The sequence below is a fragment of the Manis pentadactyla genome, chromosome 9 (genome assembly GCF_030020395.1).
Source record: "Manis pentadactyla isolate mManPen7 chromosome 9, mManPen7.hap1, whole genome shotgun sequence".
In the NCBI taxonomy this organism is placed as follows: Eukaryota; Metazoa; Chordata; class Mammalia; order Pholidota; family Manidae; genus Manis; species Manis pentadactyla.
In genome coordinates this window covers 98,696,994-98,709,044 of record NC_080027.1, presented here as the reverse complement: position 1 = coordinate 98,709,044, position 12,051 = coordinate 98,696,994, and the positions used below count along the sequence as shown (strand labels likewise).

Here is a 12,051-nt window from a genome sequence, read left to right as displayed (position 1 = left end):
TCTTAGAATTACATTTTTGGTGAGGAATATGAACACCAAATAACATATGAAATAATGCAAAGTAGTAGAGATGTACAAACGAGACCAGTTCATTCTCATATTAAAAATTCTGGATATTCTAACTCTCAATGCAAGATAAATATTTTAACACAAAGATCTCAGAAATTAAAGCAAATTTCATGGTACCAGAGAGAGCATCTGCAATTTCCATAAAATAATTTAATATTTCTTTCACACTCATTCATTTATCCTTTAAACACACCTTAGCAAGAGTCTACGCTACACAAAGCATGGTGACAATCACTGAAGAATAAAATAAGTATTATTTACAATATGGTACACCTTGCATCAAAACGTTCTCAGTCTTCAGTAAAGATGGACAGCATGCACACATACATAATGAAATGTGATAAAGTTCCTAATAGAGATAAATATGAAGTGCTTCAGCATAGGGAAAATGGAACACTAATTCTCTTACATGAACACTAATGCTTCACAGAGGAAGTAACATACATAGAAACTGAACTTTGAAGACTAAGTAGAATTTTGCTACTTTGCAGGATTTACACTGTAGACACTTGAGGGAGAGGGACCAACATAAGCAAATGAAGAGAGTTAAGAAAATGAACTTGGGTGATAATGGTAAATAATCCATTGTTGTTGAACTGTGAGAAGAAATGCAAAATGATGAGCTGGAAAATGGAAATGGCCTTAAATACTATTGCAAGAAATTCAAACATTATCCTATTAGTTACAGGGGATAAGCTGATATTTTTACAGAATTATAAAATCAGTTATATGTTCTGTGCCTCTAAGAGAAATTCAGACCTGTTCCTTTTCTGCCCCTCATGTCCCTCTTTATTCTCAAACAAAAATGATTACAAAGTCATTCCAGATGGGTACAGCTCTCTTCCCCTTCCTTCTATGGAGCCAGAATCTGACAAGATCAGAAATATGTATTTGAGCATTAGAACAAAACAGACAAAGCAGGCCTTACAACTTGCTTTGGTCTGAAGGTATTTAGCAATAACTAGTTTAGAAAATAGGGGTATTCCACATTGCATAGCCCAGTTCACTGGATATTTCTGCATTGGTGTTCTAGACTGTAAGGAAAAGAAACAGAGATTGCATCTGTATTTGAAATTCAAACAACACAGAAGATCAAAGAAACATACCAATTTGAATGAAGAATGAAGGAGCTCATACAGAGCAAGAAGACGTAAAACACTGGCAGGTGCGAAAGTGAACACTTTGATAAAATTACCACATCTTAGTTTTGAACAAACTAAACTGGACAAATTGTGATGTGACACAGTGGTCACTGTGTATTGTGTATCAGTAAGGGTCCCAAGAGGAAACAAAGTATCCTAATTTGAGGAAAATTTATTTACAGACTATTTACAAATGTGTAGGGGGATATATGGGAACCACAAGGAACTCGGCAGTAATGTAAGACTAATGCCTCCCTCTTTCCCGTCTTCTACACCAGCATATCAGAAATCACTGGTTAAGAAGAGTTGGTTTAGAACATAGAAATTAAAAATAAATGTGAATCCAACAAGTGTGAGACTCATGCTAGTCTAGCTGTCAACTAGAACTGGAAAACATCATGGGGAACAGCCTGCAACGTAACATTGAGCAGTTCTTTAGGTGTATCTTCTACTTCACTTTATGTTCCCTCCCCCCTCAACACTATAAAATAATCTGAACCCAAATAAAGTATATGCTCTACATCTTTGTCTCATTTTGACCTTATACCCCCCAAAACAGCATTTCATCACAGACAACCGCAAGTTTATTTGTAATCTAGTTCGGGTCTTAAAAGTATAATTCTGTGTATACCTTCCTCTAGGTAATATCTACTTACCTAAAAGTTTCAATTCTCTGTAATTTTTTTGCAAAACAGGAAAAGAAACTATTTTTAAAACTAGAGTAACCAAAATACACTTCAGGTAAGCAAATTATTCTTAAAATGATCAATTGCAAAGGCACAAAGGATGACAGTATCAATAGCAACACACCCTGAACACATCAAGCAAATGGGTACTATAAAATCATGCAAAATCACAATTAAATATTTTCCCAGTTATCCAAATTTTATGGGAGCCTATGGTATTAGCATAAATTTCAAAAATAATCCTACCTATTCTTTACTTCCTGGAACCTGCTAGCAAAACTCCCACTTCTTTGACACTGCAGAACTATTCTATATTAAGGTTTTCAAACTTGTCACAAATTTTTTCACAAATTTACTCATCACGTACTCAATGCACTCAAGAAGTATCTTTTAATACCCACTGTATGCCAAGTATTTTACAACATACCAGAGATACAAAGATAACACAGTCCTTATCATCAAGTGAACAAATTATGCAGGAAGTGTTACTCTCCCATTTAAAATTCTCAGTGTGGTTGAACACAAATGGCTAATAAACAGAAATTGACATTCACATTACAAGAAATCAGAGAAATGCCAATAAACTTCTAGGAATAATCTATTATTTATTAAACAAATGGGCCAAAAATTAAAAATGTGAAGCCACTAAGTATTTGGAGGAGTGTGAATAACAGGTGTTCCCCACACACAGCTGATAAACTGTTAATTACAATCTCTGTAGAGAAGGTTTGGTTTTTCTTTTTTTATTCTCTTCACATGGAATATGCTTTAAGATTTTATAAGTTGAACTAACTTTGCATACACTGAGATAAACCTTACTTTGTTGTATGTATTTTTTTAATACACAAATGAAATTCCTTTCCTTTGATTTTATTTAGGAATTTGACATCTGTGTTAATAAACAATGTTGGTCTACAATTATCTTTTTTTCTTTACTGTCTTCATCTGGTTTGGTACCAATGATAAACTAACCTCGTTAAATATGCTAAGTAGCTTTCTCTCCTTTTTTATTCTCTAAAACAAAATCATTCCAGGTTTTTTAACAATCTCAATGGGAAAAACAAACTACAAAACATTTAGAAGACAAAAAAAGGAGACTATGACTATAAGGTCTGGTAAAACTTGCTAGTGAAAACATCTAACACGTGTCTTTTCAGTGCAGTTTTAATAAGTGACTTCTTTCATATCATTTTCATGTTTTCTATGTCTCTGGTAGCTGTGTTGAGCACAGTTTCTATGAATTCATACATTGCATTGACGTTTTCAAATTTATTGGAATAAGTTGACAAAACACTCTTGTTTTGAAAACTCTATGGATAGGTTTGATCCCATTTTAGTTGCTAATATTGGATATTTGGATCGACTTTCATTGTTTTACCTTACGAATATTGCTAGAAGGTTGCATATTTTATAACTATTTTCCAAATACATAATATTTAGATTTATTGACCCTTTCAAAAATTTTGTGAAGTTTTTTCTTCTGTTTTGGTATGTTCTTCCCAGAATTCATGAAAATTTTCAGAAGAAAGTAGAGACTAATGTTCACCACTCACCTGCCACCCCCAGAAAAAATGCTGAATTAGCCATGCTGATATTGACAAAAGAAATATTAGAGGGGGAGAGGACTAAAGATGGTGGCATAAGACATGAGCCAGAGGCTCTCTCCTAAAACCACATATAATATGAAAATATAATTAATACAACTAATCCTGAAAGAGCAATAGGAAAGAGGGCTGTGCCAAACTGCATATACCTGGAGAAAAGAATAAACCTCACAGAACAGGGTAATGTACCAAAGCCGTGCCCCAACGGGACCCAAGCCCTTCCCCCACCCCAGCTCACTGGTGGGAAGAAAAATGGTGCAGGGAGGGGATGGAGGCCTGGGACTTCTGAATACCTAACTCCAGAGATCTGCTCTGGGAGTACAAACCTACATTTCATGGTGCTTTCATGTACTCTCATGATTGGGAGTTGGAAAGCTAAGACAGGCAGAATACCTGGAGAGACTGAGATTCCAGCCGCTTGTGGAAAGCAGGGATCCATATCCAGCTGCTCTGGGACAAAAGAAGGCGCGCAGTTGGAGACACTTCCTAACAGAAAGAAGGCTGCTAAAGGGGCAAGAATTGCACAGAGCTTACTGCTCAGGAGAAAGGACAGGCAGACAAAATTGTCTGGGAGCACTCTTCCCAGCAGGTTGGGAGCTTTCACTATTTCCAGGTGCTCCAGCTCCCTACCTGGCTACACAACTCCAAGGACCCCCTCCGTGATACGCTGCCTACTGAGCCTTTCTCCCAGCAAGCCCCACCTGGCTCGCAAACCAGCAAACCCTACCCTGGTCTTAGGCCAGCCAAAGGGAAGCCCCGTCAACAGAAACTACAAAAACAAAGCATAGAGGCTTATACCTGTGTGCATGACCCACTGGTTCTGGCAGTGGAGACAGGCAAAGGAGCTGGGAAGCAGGAAACAGCTCTTTCCTCCCCTCGGGCACCAATACCTCTCCCTTGCAACACCCGACATTGCTTCAGGGCCTGAGCGGCTCCAGAGAGTAAAGCTACTGGGCACTAGAGGGCGCCATATACAAATATGAAACGCCAAAGAAACCTGGTTCAAAGTAAAATTATGAATGCAACACCTGAGAAAGATTTAAATGACATTGACCTCATGAATCTTCCTGAAAGGGAGTTGAAAATAAAAATCATTAATATGCTCACGGAGGTACAGAAAAATATTCAAGAGTTCAAGAATGAATTTCGGTCAGAGATCCAATTGCTGAAGAGTACAATGGAAGGTATTAAAAGCAGATTAGATAAGGTGGAGACGATAAATGAAATAGAAATTAGAGAAGAGGAATACAAAGAAGCTGAGGCACAGAGAGAAAAAAGGATCTCTAAAAATTAAAGAATATTGAGAGAACTGTGCGACTGATTCAAACGGAACAATATTTGCATTATAGGGGCACCAAAAGAAGAGAGAGAAAATGGATAGAAAGAGTCTTTGAGGAGGTAATTGCTGAAAACTTCCCCAATCTGGAGAAGGAGATAGTCTCTCAGGCCATGGAGGTGCACAGATCTCCCAACACAAGGGACCCAAGGAAGACAACATGAAGACATACAGTTATTAAAATAGCAAAGATTAAGGATAAGGACAGACTATTAAAAGCAGCCAGAGAGAGAAATAAGATCACATACAAAGGAAAGCCCATCAGGCTTTCAACAGACTCCTCAGCAGAAATCTTACAGGCCAGAAGGGAGTGGCATGATGTATTTAATGCAATGAAGCAGAAGGGCCTCGAACCAAGATTACTTTATCCGGCAAGATTATCATTTAAATTTGAAGGAGGAATTAAACAATTTCCAGAAAAGCAAAAGCTGAGAGAATTTACCTCCCACAAACTATCTCTACAGTCTGTTTGGAGGGACTGCTATAGATGGAGGTGTTCCTAAGATTTAATAGCTGTCAACAGAGCTAATAAAACCACAGTAAAGAAAGTAGAACAGTTAATTAATAAGCAAATGCAAAATTAAATCAACTATCCCCAAAGTTAATCAAAGATGAACAAAAGAATACAGAATATGATACCTAAAATATAAAGAATGGAGGAGGAAGAAAAAGGAGGAGAAAAAAAAAGAACCTTTAGACTGTGTTTTTAATAGCATATTAAGTGAGTTAAGTTAGACTCTTAGATAGTAAGGAAGTTAACCTTGAACCTTTGGTAAGCATGAATGTAAAGCCTGCAATGGCAATAAGTACATACCTATCAATAATCACCCTAAATGTAAATGGACTGAATGCACACAGAGTCACTGAATGGATAAAAAAACAAGACCCATCTATATGCTGCCTACAAGAGACACACTGTAAACTCAAAGACATACACAGACTAAAAGTGAAGGGACAGGAAAAGATATTTCATGCAAGTAATAGGGAGAAAAAAGTAGGAGTTGCAGTACTTCTATCAGACAAAATAGACTTCAAAACAAAGAAAGTCACAAGAGACAAAGAAGGACATTACATAATGATTAAGGGGTCAATCCAACAAGAAGACATACCATTATAAATATCTGTGCACCCAACACAGGAGCTATATATGTGAAACAAATACTAGCAGAACTAAAAGAGGAAATAGAATGCAATGCATTCACTCTAGAGACTTCAACACTCCACTCATTCTGAACGACAGATCAACCAGACAGAAAATAAGTAAAGAGACAGAGGCAGTAAACAACACATTAGAACAGATGGACCAAACAGACATTTACAGAACTCTACACCCAAAAGCAGCAGAATACACATTCTTCTCAAGTGCATATGGAACATTTTCAAGAATAGAGCATACACTAGGCCACAAAAAGAGCCTTGGTAAATACAAAAAGATTGAAATTGAACCAACCAGTTTCTCAGACCACAAAGGTATGAAACTAGAAATAAATTAAGCAAAGAAAATGAAAAATCCCACAAACACATGGAGGCTTCACAACATGCTCCTAAACAACCAATGGATCAATAACCAAATATAAACAGAGATCAAGCAATATATGCAGACATATGATAACAACAATTCAACAACACAAAATCTGTGGGACACAGCGAAGGCCGTGATAAAAAGAAAGTATATTGCAATACACACCTACCTCAGGAAAGAAGAAAAATCCCATATGAACACTCTAAACAACTCACAACTAATGAAACTAGAAAAAGAACAAATGAGGTCCAAAGTCACTACGAGGAGGGAGATAATAAAGATTAGAGCAAAAATAAATAAAATCGAAAATAAAACAATAGAAAGAATCAATGAAAGCAAGAGCTGGTTTTTAGAGAAAATAAACAAAATAGTTATACCCCTAGCAAGACTTATCAAGAAAAAAAGAGACTCTGCTCACATAAACAGAATCAGAATTGAGAAAGGAAGAATCACTATGGACACCACAGAAATACAAAGAATATTAGAGAATACTATGAAAAATTATATAGTAACACACTGGATAACACAGAAGAAATGAACAACTTTCTAGAAAAATACAACCTTCCAAGGCTGACCCAGAAAGAAACAGAAAATTTGAATAGACCAATTACCAGAAACGAAATTGAACTGGTAATCAAAATACTACCTAAGAACAAAACTCATGGACTAGATGGCTTCACTGCTGAATTTTATCAAACATTTAGTGAAGACCTAATATCGATCCTCCTTAAAGTTTTCTATAAGAGTAGAAGAGGAGGGAAATACTCCCAAACTCATTCTATGAGGCCAGCATCACTCTAATACCAAAACCACACAGACACAACAAAAAAAGAAAATTACAGACTAATATCCCTGATAAACACAGATGTAAAGATACTCAACAAAATATTAGCAAACCAAATTCAAAAATACATCAAAAAGATCATCCATCATGATCAAGTAGGATTTATTCCAGGGATGCAAGGATAGTACAACATTCGAAAATCCATCAACATCATCTACCACATCAACAAAAAGGACAAAAACCACATAGATGGTGAAAAAGCATTCAACATAATTCAACATCCATTCGTGATAAAAACTCTCAACAAAATGGGTATAGAAAGCAAGTACCTCAACATAATAAAGGCCATACATGACAAACCCACAGCCAACATTATACTTAACAGCGAGAAGCTGAAAGCTTTTCCTCTAAGATTGGGAACAAGACAAGGATGCCCACTCTCCCCACTTCTATTCAACATAGTACTGGAGGTCCTAGCCACAGCAATCAGACAACACAAAGAAATAAAAAGCATCCAGACTGGCAAGGAAGAAGTTAAACTGTCCTGTTTGCAGATGACATGATATTGTACATAAAAAACCCTAAAGAATGTACTCCAAAACTACTAGATCTAATATCAGAATTCAGCAAAGTTGCGGGATACAAAATTAATACACAGAAATTTGTTGCATTTCTATACACTAACAATGAACTAGCAGAAAGAGTAATCAGGAAAACAATTCCATTCACAACTGCATCAAAAAGAATAAAATACCTAGGAATAAACCTAACCAAGGAAGTGAAAGACCTATACTCTGAAAACTACAAGACACTCATGAGAGAAATTAAAGATACCAATAAATGGAAACACATCCCGTGTTCACGGATATGAATAATTAATATTGTCAAAATGGCCATCCTGCCTAAAGCAATCTACAGATTCATTGCAATTCCTATCAAAATACCAACAGCATTCTTCAGTGAACTAGAGAAAATCATTCTAAAATTCATAAGGAACCACAAAAGACCGTGAACAGCCAAAGCAATCCTGAGAAGGAAGAATAAAGCTGGGGAGATTATGCTCCCCAAATTCAAGGTCTATTACAAAGCTCCAGTAATCAAGACAATTTGGTACTGGCACAAGAACAGCATCATAGACCAATGGAACAGACTAGAGAGCCCTGATATAATCCCAACCATATATGGTCAATAAATATATGATAAAGGAGCCATGGACATACAATGCGGAAATGACAGCCTCTTCAACAACTTGTGTTGGCAAAACTGGACAGACAGCTACATGCAAGAGAATGAAACTGGATTACTTTTTAACCCCATACACAAAAGTAAACTCGAAATGGATCAAAGACCTGAATGTAAGTCATGAAACCATAAAACTTTTAGGAGACAACATAGGCAAAAATCTCCTGAATATAAGCATGAGCAACTTCTTCCTGAATGCTTCTCCTCAAGCAAGGGAAACAAAAGCAAAAATGAACACATGGGACTACATCAAACTAAAAAGTTTCTGTACAGCAAAGGACACCATCAACAAAACAAAAAGGCATCCTACAGTGGGAGAGTATATTTGTAAATGACATATCCAACAAGGGGTTAACATCCAAAATATATAAAATCCACACACCTCAACACCCAAAAAGCAAATAACCCGATTAAAAAATGGGCAGAGGATATGAAGACACAATTCTCCAAAGAAGAAATTCAGATGGCCAATAGACACATGAAAAGATGCTCCACATCACTAATCATCAGGGAAATGCACAATGAGATACCAACTCACACCAGTCAGAATGGCCCGTATTGAAAAGACTAAGAACAACAAATGCTGACAAGGATGCGGAGAAAGAGGAAAACTCCTATACTGCTGTTGGGAATGTAAGCTAGTTCAACCATTGTGGAAAGCAATATGGAGGTTCCTCAAAAAACTAAAAATAGAAATATCATTTGACCCGGGAATCCCACTCATTGGAATTTACCCAAATACAACTTCTCAGACTCAAAAAGACATATACACCCCTATGTTTATCGCAGCACTATTTACAATACCCAAGACATGGAAGCAACCTAAGTGTACATCAGTAGATGAATGGATAAAGAAGATGTGGTCATACACATAATGGAATACTATTTAGCCATAATAAAGAAACAAATCCTACCATTTGCAACAACATGGATGGAGCTGGAGGATATTATGCTCAGTGAAATAAGCCAGGCAGAGAAAGACAAGTGGCAAATGATTTCCTTCATCTGTGGAGTATAACAACGAAGCAAAACTCAAGGAACAAAATAGCAGCAGACTCACAGACTTCAAGAAGGAACTAGTGTTTACCGAAGGGGAGGGGTGTGGGAGGGCGGGTCCGTAGATAGGGAGATAGGGATTGAGGGGTATTATGTTTAGTACACATGGTGTGGGGGGTCACGGGGAATACGGTGTAGCACAGAGAAGGCAAACAGTGAATCTGTGGCATCTTACTACACTGATGGACAGTGACTGCATTCGGGTATCAGTGTGGACTTGATAATATGGGTAAATGCAGTAACCACATTGTTTTTTCATGTGAAACTGTCATAAGAATATATATCAATAATACCTTAATGAAAAATTTTTAAAAAAAAGAAATATTAGAGAGAAATGCATTAGCAGAACAGAAATTAAAAGAAGCCATCGATTATTTTAATGTTAAACTAAACAGGACTGTGTACACCCAATAACATAACCTCAAAATATGTAAAGCCAAATCGACATGACATAAAAGAAGAAACAAACTCACCTTCATAGAGGGTGATTTTACTATATCTCTCAGTAATTGATAGTCAAGCCGACTAAAGAAAAAAAATCAACATATATGAGCAGCACACATATAAACACTTCACCTTCGAGTTTGAGAGTATATTTTTCAAACATACATTAAAACGCTACAAGATTTTGATAATTTGCTAAGTCATAAAACTACCTCCAACAAAATTCAAAGTGCTGTGAACATAAAAACCAAATTATATGAGTATAGTGCAGTCAATGCAATCACAAATCAATAACAGAAAGATCACCAGGAAAGTCCATAAGCCCTGAAACCCAAAAACAATGTAAAGAAAAAGTAAGATAATTAGGAAACATTCAGAGCTATGTAATAATAAAATACTATATATCAAAACTTCTAGAATGTAGCCTAAATGAGTATTTACTAGGGAAAAAAAAAGCCTCAATATTTACATTGGGAAAGAAGGAAGGCTGAAAATTAAGGTATTAAACATACAACATAAAACATTAGACCAAGAGAATAAACTCAAAGTAGAAGGAAGAAAACAAAAATATAAGAAAGAAAAATAAATTACCTTGGAAATAAACATATAATAGGCTCAACAAGGCCAATGATTCAGTGATAACACTAATATAATAAAAACAAGAGAAAGAAAAATATTTTAAAAAATACTGGGAATGAGAAATCAAAACTATAGATGCTGCTAAGATTAAAGATAGTAAGAGAATATCACAAACTATACCAATAAATTTGAAAACTTACAAGTTAGGAAGAGTAACTAATTTTTTAAAAATTGAAAATACGAATTGTCAAATAACTAAGTTGAATGAGTAGTTAAAATCTTCCACGAAGAAAATACCAATCCAGATCAGCTTTACAAGTAAGTTCAACCAGACATAAGAGGTAATTCCTACATTAAACCAGATTTTCCAAATAAGCAATGATGGAAAGCTACCCAAACTCATTTCACCCTAACCTCATACTAAAACTACAATCTCACACATGAATACAGAGTCTCATCAAATTATCCAATTAATCAAGCAATGTACAAACAAAATAATATAACGTGACCAAGTTGGGTTTATTCCAACAATGCAAGGTTGTCATAATATTAGATTAACATTCACCACATAAAGAGATTACAGGAAAAATATCTCAATAATATATACAAACAATATTCAAAAAACTTAAACCACCACCCATGCTATTTTTAAAAATCACACTTTTAACAAGTAGGAAATAAAAGGAAATTCCCAGCCTGACAACTGACAGCTACAACAGTGGCAAGCAACAAAACAGCAAACATAACACTTAATGGTAAAATGCTAAAACATTCTCTTTAAAATTGAAAACAAGTTAAGGATGACATCTATTAAAATAATTACTATCATTTCTATTTGACACTGTAATAATGGTCTAATCAGTACTGTAAGAAAAGTAACAAACACAAGGACTGAAATGGAAGAAGAAATGTTATTTGCAGGTGATGTGATTACACAGCAAATGCCATAAAAACCAATATGCAACATTGGTATTAATAACTGATGCAAGTACGCTCCTGCACAGAAGTAACAGTCACATCAATTCTACTCAGCAAAAAAACTTTTGGAAAATTGTCTGGAAGGATATTTATAATGGCACTTTTAAGAGGTCCTATCAATAAATCTACCAAAAATGTGTCCGCCCTTAAATACTACAAAAGCTTACTGAAAGATGTTAAATACTCTCAAAAATGTAGAAGTATTCAGATAGAAAGACTTACTATCATAAAAAAGTCCATTCTCCCCCAAAGACATCTGCAATTTAATGTAATTACAATCAAAATCCCAATCAGGGCTTTAATGAACTTGACAAGTTAATTCTAAAATTTACAAGGATAAACAAATGACCAAGAATAATCAAGATGCTTTCGACCAAAACAAACAAACAAAAAACAGAGAAAGGTAAAAGATTTGCACTATTAAATAACCAAGACTTATAATAAAACTATGGTAATAAAATAGTACGTGTTGGCAGAAAGATAGGGAAATTGAACAAAAAGAGAACAAAAGTCCCAAAGCAAACCTGTATATACATAGATATGATTTATAATAGTACTGGCACTGGGCAATGGTGGGGAAAGAATGGTCTGTTTAATATATGATATTGA

General features: G+C 35.5%; 1 protein-coding gene across 13 annotated transcripts in view; it reads right to left on the bottom strand.

Moving 5' to 3' along the window:
• CDC42BPA (CDC42 binding protein kinase alpha) overlaps positions 1 to 12,051 on the bottom strand; it is a 303,926-nt gene that overhangs the window by 255,648 nt on the left and 36,227 nt on the right. The window lies entirely within an intron of this gene.